At 48.3% G+C, this 10,449-nt stretch overlaps 1 long non-coding RNA gene across 2 annotated transcripts; it reads left to right on the top strand.

Annotated features, from left to right (window-relative positions):
- The first annotated feature begins 406 nt into the window (after window positions 1-406).
- LOC145512274 (uncharacterized) lies at window positions 407-9,772 on the top strand. 2 transcript variants are annotated; one of them, XR_014058443.1, is made up of 4 exons: window positions 407-588; window positions 4,249-4,366; window positions 6,354-6,965; window positions 8,483-9,772. It is a non-coding gene; the product is annotated as an uncharacterized LOC145512274 (long non-coding RNA). The 2 variants fall into 2 exon arrangements; XR_014058444.1 differs by lacking the exon at window positions 6,354-6,965.
- Window positions 9,773-10,449: the final 677 nt, after the last annotated feature.

The raw sequence follows: 10,449 nt of genomic DNA, 5'->3' as shown, positions 1-10,449 counted from the left end.
GCTCCTGTCGCTTTATCACCCCATCACTTTCTCTGGAAATAACTCCTGCCCTGGTGGAAACCTTGTCCCACATGAAGGTGTGGAGATGATGCACTTATCAAAAAAAGTCAACTCTGGCCTTAAAGAAAACAGTGCATGGTCTGCCTTCCACAAGAGCCCTTTGCAGTTCCTTTTAATTAGCTGACGCTGTGTTCCCCTCAGGTGCAGAGAGCCTGGATCCCTCTGTCAACAGCTCTATCTATAGCGGCCCAGCGCCGGGCCCAGCCTTCACCCCGGGCCCCTCTGCCTGTGCAGCACTCACTGACCCCAGGGCTCAGCTGTGAGAATCAATCATCTCCTTCCAGAACTCATCATTCAGCAGCTGCAGGGCCTCAGCTATTTTTATCGCCCCAGGAAGCCGGTGGCCAAGGACGTGCCGAGCTACCTTTGCGGGAGGTGCTGCTGCAGAAAGGAGCTGCGGGTTGTCAGGGCAGCTAAGCCTCTGCCTCAAGGTTAAATCCAAAAGGCCTGACCTGGAACAGAAGAGCACTTGACCTTCCTCCGCTCTGCAACAGCCAAGGCTTATGCTGGGGCAGCTGATATCCCAAGGTGGGGACGGGTCCGGGGACGCTCTGGAAGGACTTGGGGCAGGAGGGGGACACGGGTGTGCCTGGGTGCCACGGGGGTATCAGAGATCACAGCATCTCTGGCAGCTGGCCTCCATCACCTGCACGGTCCTAGCCAACAATCAACACTTACGGGGTGCTTTCTGTGTGTCAAGCCCTGTACTGAGCCTGGCAATTCAGAGTCTGTCCCGGGGTCGTCCAGAGTCTAGAGAGGCCGAATCACACAGAGCAGCATGAAACCCAGTCTGCTCATCACCCTCATCCCTTCGCCAGCCTGAGTTTACAACTCTCTTCCTGCTTGGCTCCCAGCGGAGGAACCTGTACGGTGGGCGTTAAGAGCAGGGTGACGCAAAGCATTTTATATTTGTAAAAGTTCATCCAATACCCTAAACAAGCCCCTTCAGCACAGCCCTGAGGTAAGTCAGTATTTTTAGTCTGTTTAAAAATAGTCTGGGTGGCCAGTGTCGCAGCTGCCTGTGCACACGTGTGCTCGGCTAAGTGTGTGCTCGGCTAAGTGGGAAAAGTGCAACTTACCAGTGTCCTAACCGTGAAGGGGGGAAGGGCTCAGATTCCCCGGATCTCTCTCACCTCCAGAAAGGAAAGAAAGGGGTGTGGGAAGGAAAGATGAGCTCCAAGGCTCTGTTTGTTGGCAGCCCTCTGACCTCAGGGGAAGGGAAAGCAGAGCCCTTGAAACACTCTACAGGAAGGACGGGCGATGGGGGGGACCTGATGCTCTTGATCATGTTCAAGCTCCAATGAGGGAGAAAGAAATGAGTTTGGTGGGTCCAGACCTTGTTCCCCCCATGAGCCTGGGAGAAGGTGGAGTGCCCAATGCCTTCCTTCTCTGTTGAGGAATGGCTGGGAGGCATGGCCAAGGGCGGCATACCCAAGGTGGACAGGGAGCTGCCTAGGGAATGTTACCTCTCCAAGGGCAGGGGGCAGGGGCAAGGGCCTGCTTGGGTTACCCGAGGCAGTGGGTGTCCTCACCTGGGTGAGGCAGTGGCACTAGAGGTCCTGAGAGGTTTGTGGACCCACCCCAGGGTCCTGGAGTCCAGCCAGGCCAAGAACTCCCTCCATACCTCAGGCTTTCTGAGGCTCTGAGTGACCAGACATTTTGCTGCTCTGAAATATTCTCTCACACAGCCAGTGCTAAATTAGCAAATCATTTAAAGAATTATGTTACTTGACACTCTCCTTTATAGCTGGGGAGTATGCAAATTGACCTAACCTTTCTGGAGGACAATCTGGCAATTAGTATTAGAGCTTAAGACTATTCACCACTTTGAGCTCATCACTCCTGCTTTATAAATTTCCCCAAAGCAAAGACTGCCCAACTATAGCAGACTAGTGAAATGAATGCATCTATTTAATGAAGTACTGTGTCATTAAGGGTTTAGTGACAGAGAAAGTGCTAAAAATGTAATGGTCAATTTAAAAAGGCAGAATAAAGATGTATATAGAGTATGATCTCAAGATTTTTGTTATTCTAACAGTTACTGGAAGAAGAAAGGCCCTTGTTTAAGAAAATTCATTCACAAATCCCTTGTATTAGGAAAAGAGAACTTGAGGGTCTGGTGTTGAAAGGTACAAAACAACAGGAGGTTTGGAGGGCTATGTTGGCTTGTGGGGAAGAAGGGGATATGGAACCAAAGGTGGAGGAGAGAGCTGAAGATGAGTCCCAGATCCCCAGAGTCAGACATTCCCCACGGGAGTTGGGGGGTGGGGGTTTTGGGCTGCCTGCAGGGCACAAAGATGCCTGGCGCCCCATTTGTAGGTGCTACTGTGGCTGCAGGCTAAACCCTAACTCTGCCCCACCTGCCATTTTCAGTAAAGTCCATTTTAACAATAAATGCTTTGTGTGAGTGGACATTTGGGATGGAAATTCAAAGAAAGTCTTAGTATTCATCTGGGTTCATGAAATGCAGAACGCAATTAAAATGGCTGTAGAAACAGATGCTTGGAGACTGAGGTGATCCAGAGGACGTGAGACTCCTGGAATTTCCAGAACACTAGGAAAGACTTCAGGCTTCTGGAGAACATGCAGCAGGCTTGAGCCTCTTCAGAAACATGAGGGGCTGGGAAATCCTTGTTGATGTCTGACTGCATGTAGATGTGCAAATATATACACACACACAGGACTGAAAGAAGCAGGACCAGCATTTCAACAGTGGTTACTCTTGAGTACAGGGATTATGATGATATTTATTTTCTTTTTTATATGGTTTAGAATTTTCCAACTCTGGTATAATAAATGTACATTTCGTAACTAAAAAAATGCAGATACAAAGTACCGCCACTGCATAGGGCATGTGGAGTGTTTGTGTTTTTCTGTGGGTGCTCTGCCTCTGGGCTGATGAGAAGCTGGGAGGACCCAGACCCAGATCCTGCCACAGTCACCGACTCCCCCTGGAACTCCATGCAGCACTGGGTGGGGGGCCAGGGCCCTGCTCACTACGAACACAGCAGAGACCACTGAAGCCCCCATGCTGGAGCTCTGGGATGCGCCGGACGTGTTCCAGTCTCGGCCACAGCTCACATCATCAGGTCTGTGAAAGGGAACCTATTTCCCTGCAAATCGAGGCACAATTACCACTGTTGGAAGGATATAATCAACCATGTCTCCTGGTGTCTCTGCCTTCCTTTGATCTCTGTTTATATGTATCTTCTAAAAGCTTGCGAGTAAAATATTCCACACTGATTTTCGTCTTTGAGTTTTTCTTCTCCTTATAATAGAGCAGAAGCCTAAACTGCTGGATTAGTTCTCTTTTCTCTGTTCTTTTATTAAAGGGAAACTACAGATAGTAAATGGAGATGAAAAGACAACCAACCCATATGTTCACTGTACCTTTGGGTGGACAAGGCAACTATTTCTGTCTCAGATGATAATATGTTTACACCATCACACTTAGAACTTCTCCACCATTTCCTGTGTGGGGATGCAGAAATGCTTCATTGTCCAACCATTAATTCTCAAACCACTCTGAGGGAGAAAGAGAGGAAGCTGGGGGAAATTAATTGCAGTGTCCTTTCTCTGGATGGCACCCTCAAACTTTTTTGACTATGGCCAACTTAGACCTGGCAGAAGTCCCCACAGCCCCTCTGCCCATTCCCCCTTTTGAAAAGAAAAAATGCAAAACTCAGTAACGATAAAAAAAATTAGAGGAATAAACAAGAATTTTTCCTTCACTTTATAAAAACATTATAAACTTGAACACACGAGTTTATACTATATTTATTATATATAATACCTATTTCTCATGCATCTTTATTTTATAATTTAATATGTAAGTATTTCACATTGTATTATATTTTATACTATGAAGCAATGTAGTTCAGAAGCTTAGTAGTGCTTAATAGTTCTTAGTAGGCTTCAAGTAAATAACCTTTGGTAGTCTACAGTAATGCAAGTTTGTAGAACTGGGCACCATTTGCATGAAAGAAATCACATTTTGGATTTCGCAATCTCTTCCTGGCTCTTCCCTCGAGAAGGCCTTGGACCACCTCTTCCTGAGTAATAGCAGCGTAGGCACTTTGTGCATAAACCATTTTTGTTGGAAAATGATGCCTAAGCACAGTGGTGCTCTCATTTGTAGAAAACAGACACTTATTTCTAACCACAATTTTTCTTTTCACATCCTCTAAGGGCATGGCAATCCACTCCAGTATTCTTGCCTGAAGAATCCCATGGATAGAGAAACCTGGTGGGCTACAGTCCACGGGATTGCAAAGAGTTGGACATGACTGAGCAACTAATACTTAAGGTAATGATCTCTTTCCAGACCCTGAAGTGCTTTTTCCCAACCAACGTTCTTGGGGTAGCGGAGAGACCTGAGCACTGAAAAGACAGACTTATTTTGCCAACTTCTTCCTCCAAAGCCCAAGACACAATCCCTCCCCCTAGGTGGGAGGAGTGCCTTCCAGTTAAGATCTAGAGCGCAGAGTCAGAAGAAAGGCACAGAGAAGCAGAGTTTGAAGAAAAACCAAACCATGTTCACCAGCTGGTGCTATTGGTAAAGAACATGCCCACCAATGCAGGAGATGGGTTCAATGCACCAATGGGTTCAATCTCTGGGTCAGGAAGATCCCCTGGAGGAGGGCATGGCAACTCAATCCAGTATTCTTGCCTGGGAAATCCCATGGACAGAGGAGCCTGGTGGGCTACGGTCCATAGGGTCACAAAGAGTCGGACACGACTGAAGTGACTTAGTATGTGGCACAGAGAGAAAAAGATAAGATGAATGAAGGCAACAGGTGCCGGCTCAGAGGCTACCTCCCATCATAGTAAAAGCCAGTGTCAGGGAACAATCAACCATCATAATCTCTGATGAGTGAAGTTGATCCCCACGGTCTACAGACACAGAACACAGCAAATAGAACTGTGTTTAAGCGCTTCCATCCTGAGCGCCTGGCAAACTTCTACTTCCTTTCTGTTTTTTTCCTCCTAGAATTCATTTTGGATGCAGGCTTCTCTCAGATACAACGATTTCTCGAAGAAATAGTTTGGGAGGGCTCCCAACCCTGTAAACTCTAAAAGAAACCCCATTGGAAAGGAATTTGTTTCTTTTAAAATTTCTCTAAAATTGGGGGTCTTTAAGAAGACCAGATTCTATCATTTTAGGACAATTTAAGGTTCATGCCAGCACTGATCCTCTGTTTTTACAGATGAGGAGAGATTGAGAAATAAGTTTAGGGTACATAGGTATAAGTGGCAGACATGGGGCTGGCATTCAGCTCTGATTCCAGAGACTGGATGCACTCCTCTGCAGGGTGGATGCCCTGAGCTGGTAATCAAGCACAGCTCTTCTTGGGGACATGAAGAGGAGGGTGGGAAAGTTAGATGTGGAGGGGCTGGAGGAAGCAGTGGGGTTGGGAGGGCCATGAGCCACCATAAGCGAGTGTGTTCAAGCAGCACGTGAATAGCAGGCACCCTCTGTGGCTCTGTCCCCATGCCAAGCCCTGGGGGAGGGTACCAAGAAACCAGCAGAGGTGGGCCCTGACCACATTAGTGAGGCCAGATGAGTGAGGTCAGTGGGCACATGAAGGGCCGAATAGGGGAATCTCAGGACTCAGTCCTACTGGAGGACATGTGACCTGGTGAGGAAATGCATGAGAACGAGGTTAACAGCGGGCACACTGTGGTCAGTACAGGTCATAGAGAACACGCTGCCATTCACTTAAACAACTTAGACATCCAGGGACTCTTTGCATCAAGGATGGGCACAGATTTATTTCCTTGAGTGAAAAACATGACCTGTATGTTGACTTCAGGGGCTGGTTTTCTCTGTATTACCAAAGTATAAATATCAGAAAATTTTTAGGTGAGATCATTAAGACAAAGGAACCCAGTGAACTTCTGGTACCACTCAACGTGCAAGCGTCTCAAGGCCAGGTCTCCTGGGTCTCGGTCCCAGGCATCCGGCTGGTCCCTGAAACAGTTCAGTCAGTCTACACATAGCTCCCTCTCCCCCCTCCCCCACCACTCCACTTTGGCCCCTGCCCCTTGCACACCCCCAGGGTTCTCTTTGCTGTATACAACGCTGCCCATCAGCCTGCTCCCTTTCAGGGGGTTCTGTCATACATCCTCCAGAGGCCTGTCCTGGCTCCTCAGGAAGCACCCTGGCAGAGACCAAGGTATTTCCTAAGCTGGGCATCATTCTGGTTTTTGCTGTCTTCCATGGTAGCTAAACATCTCTCTGTGTGAAATTAAAAGATCTGATGAATTCTCCCTCACTTTTTGTATTCTACAAGGAGTGGGCAACGTCCCTGTGCTCTGGAGACCTCTGTGAACTTGGTCTGGTCTTGCCCACACACAAGTGGGAATGCCTAGATGGAACCAAGGCCAGTGGAAAGGGTTTGGCCAAGCCCCAAAGAAAATAAGACGATTCGACCCCAAGGAGGCAGACAGTCCTGATTCCGGGCACACGAGGTAAACGCCGAATGGAAATCCAACTGCCGCAGAGAGTGATTGCTCAGATGGAGCAAATGTGCTGTGAAACCAGCCCTTGGAAAGTCATCTGGAGCTCATCTCGGTGAAATCCAAAAACAATAACTGACTCCCCAGCTGCCCCAGAGGGACCTTCAGGAGCTCCCCTCGTCAGAAGCCCGGAAAGCCTCGGCAGGGGCGAAGCTCTGGGTCTCCAACTCTGGCCTTGTTTATTTACAAACCTGCTTTTCTTTCCCACCTCAGTTCAGCCCTCAGCTTTGCCCCCTGGGGAGCCCAGGGCATCCATCATGCCTCTCACTGGGCAGGCGCAGACACACGCATTAAAGAGACAGTTAACTCCCTGGCTACCTCCCCAGCCCTGGCAAAGAGATTCTCATGCGTGCCCCCAAAGGATTCCTGCTCGTGACTGATGGAAGGTGGGCAGACCCAAGACCCTCCTCAGGGCCACTACAACAAAAGTCAGGGGAGGAGAACCTGAAGGGAGTTGCTCAGATTTCCTAGAGAAGAGAACAACCCTTCAGGTTGGGCTTTGCCCATCAAGTGTATACCCTAAAATATCAGAGAAGTGGCTCTGGTCCCTGATCCCTATTTCATGCTTGTAAAGTGGCCTGAACTCATCTACATTCCTAGAGGCACCAGGAGTCACCACAGGAAAGTCTGCAACCCCACCAGCCAGGTCCAGACCAGCCAGGTTCCCACCAGCCACCCTGCCAGGAGGGCTCCCAGTCTTAAGCACAGCACAGTAACTGTGACTGCTCCTACAAATGAGGCAGAGCTCTGAGGAATTTAGGGGTTAGTTGCCTTGTGATGGACAGGGTTTTAATATTCACAAAAAGCAAAGCAAAATGGGGGACTTTTCTGAGGACCGATAGCTCCTGCCCCCAAACCTGGCGTCTACCCCTGACACCCTCCTAGAGCTCGGAGCCAGCCCCCTCTGGCTGGGTCTGTGATCTCACTTGGAAAATTCAGACAGTTGGGCTGAAGCAAAGAAGTTGGAGGGAGTCATGGGAAGGAGCGGGAGAATGTTTGTAAGCTGCTTAGCAGATGAAAGTGACAATGTGTCAAAATTTCCAAGCTGGTTTCCAAACATTCTGTTAATGGGTCTTCCAGAAGCCCATCTCCAAACAATCTGAAAGACATTTGGTTCCCAACGTTTTCTGCCACAACATACAAGATGATGACATCCATGTGGGCAATACACCCCCTGGACCAACCCATGCTTGTGCCCAGTTCCCAGCACCTGGCCATCCTCCACCCTCCCCATCCACCCACAAAAACAAACTGGGGTAACAATAAGTGTGAGGGGCTTTATTATGGGGTAATCAAGAATTCACTGCAGTTAAAAAGAAGTTAGTGAACAAATCATTTATACGCTTGATACTGTTCCAGAAGGAGCAGATGACAGTTGTCCACATGCAGTCTCACCTGGACCGTGATTGGAGAAGCATACCTGGGACCAGCACCCAGTTTCTTGAGGGTTTGTGTTGGACCTTGAGCAGCAGGCCTGGCCACCCTGATTTCAGGGCCTGGTGTCGGGGACTGGCCATCACTCCAGACCAGCACTTCTAGCCTTTCAGAAGCAGTTCCTGGGGCTGGTGTGGCCTGACACATCAGCAACTTAGCTTTCTACAACCCCAGGCTGTGGGCTGAGAATTTCTATGTCTGGCAGAAGTTGGGGTGACTAAAGTATATTTACACATCACAATGATCATGCTTATGATCTCATGGCCCAAAAGAAGGCACGAGACCTGGCTCCTGGGTCATTTAAGAGAGTGGGTAAGGCTGAGGGAGATGGGGAAACAACGCCCGTGAGAATTCCTAGCAAATGGGGTGGAAGGACTCTCTCAGCATCTAAAATCTGCTTCCTTTGTTCCACATCTTGGGCCTCCAACAAGTTGGTAACTCCTATCCCTTTCTGTTCTCCTCCCAACAGAGAATGCAGCTGAAAGTACATGTTTCAGGGCTGTGAACTGAAGCAGGAGCTGGTCATATGACACACCACTTGCCTTCACCACCACTCCCCACCAGACATCATTCTCAACAACAGCCAGAGGTCCCAGTGAACTGTCATATAGAAGGCAATTGCCCACACCCATCAGAAGCCACTGCTGGCCTCCAGGCCAGACCAGCATTCTCTCAAGTGCAATTGAAACTGGAGTGGATGTTCCTCAGAAAGTCTAAATATGGGTCCCTCCCTCTCTTTTAAACATTTCTTAAATTGTGACTGCAGCCATGAAATTAAAAGACACTTGCTGCTTGGAAGAAAAACTGTGACAAACCTAGACAGCATACTAAAAAGCAGAGACATCACTTTGCAGGCAAAGGTGGGTATAGTCAAAGCTACGGTTTTTTTCAGTAGTCATGTATGGATGTGAGAGTTGGACCATAAAGAAGGCTGAGAGTCCAAGAACTGATGCTTTTGAATTGTGGTGCTGGAGAAGACTCTTACGAATTCCTTGGACAACAAGGAGGTCAAACCAGTCAATCCTAATATTGAAGTCAGCCCTGAATATGCATTGGAAGAACTAATGCTGAAGCTGAATACTCTAGCCACCTGATGAAAAAGCCAACTCACTGGAAAAGACCCTTATGCTGGGAAAGATTGAAGGCAGGAGGAGAAGGGAACAACAGAGGATGAGATGGTTGGATGGTATCACCGAATCAATGGACATGAGTTTGAGCAAGCTCAGGAGATACTGAGGACAGAGAAGTCTGACGTGCTACATTCCATGGAGTCACAAAGAGTGGGACCTGACTCAGCGACTGAACACAACAAGTCCTCTGGGCAGAAGTCCTGGCATTTGTGCACTAAATAAAAACCTACATACCTCAGGCATTAACAAGGACTTGTAAAGAGGCTTGCTCCTTTTTGTGGTGTAAGTCCCTTGTCCCTTCAGTTTGGGAGGAATTACTGAGTGGACAATAGTGATCCAAAGGCTCAGCCTGTCTGATTTGCAGCATCTGGTTCCTGGCCCTGTCATGCACTGACGTTGAGCAAGGGCATCACCACTGTCATCTTGGTTTCATTCTCATTCATCGCATATTAACCACATTCAGGTGTCATTAACTCATGGAGCTGTTCTTTGAGCCAAGACAGAAAAGAAATACAGAAACATCAAATGTCGGCTCCAGGACCATAAGGAGTTTTGTCTCCCTGACTCTGGAAGACAGCTTGGTACATAATAGAGACTCAATAAATAGATATGTTGATAATCATGGAAAAGTGTCAGGACTGTAAGTGTTATGTGTGTGTGTGTGTTTAATCGCTCAGTCATGTCCGACTCATTGCGACCCCATAGACTGTAGCCTGCCAGGCTCCTCTGTTCATGGGAATTCTCCAGGCAAGAATACTGGAGTGGGTTGCCATACCCTTCTCCAGGGGTTCTTCCTGACCCAGGGATTGAACCCAGGTCTCCTGCATTGCAAGCGATTTCTTCCCTGAGTCACCAAGGAAGCCCAGTTGAAAGTGTGCTGAGACAGAGGGGCTGCTATGGAAGGACTGTGATATTAATAACTTGCTCTTTGTGCACACAGGACTGCTCACAACAGATCAGCACTCAGTTGTTCCATGGTGAGTGTCATCAGTTTGCTAGAGCTGCTGTAGCAAAGTCCTACAGACTGGGTAGCTTAGGCAGAAGTTGGTTATTTCACAGCTCTGGAGGCTAGAAGTCCAAGATCACAGCGTCAGCAGGGCTACTTCTGTCTGAGGACTCTGACGGAAGATCTGTCCCAGGCTCTCTCCTTGGCCTGCAGACAGCCATCTGCTGCCTAAGTCTCTGCCCATCGTCCTCCCTTTATGCACGATTCTGTGTCCAAATTTCTCTGTCTTATAAGCACACCAGTCCTATTGGACTAGGGCCCACTTAAAAGACTTCGCTTTGGCTTTATTATCTTTGTAAA

The sequence above is a fragment of the Giraffa tippelskirchi genome, chromosome 7 (assembly GCF_054371585.1).
Source record: "Giraffa tippelskirchi isolate mGirTip1 chromosome 7, T2T-mGirTip1v1.2.pri, whole genome shotgun sequence".
In the NCBI taxonomy this organism is placed as follows: Eukaryota; Metazoa; Chordata; class Mammalia; order Artiodactyla; family Giraffidae; genus Giraffa; species Giraffa tippelskirchi.
This window is presented reverse-complemented; position numbering and strand designations above follow the sequence as displayed.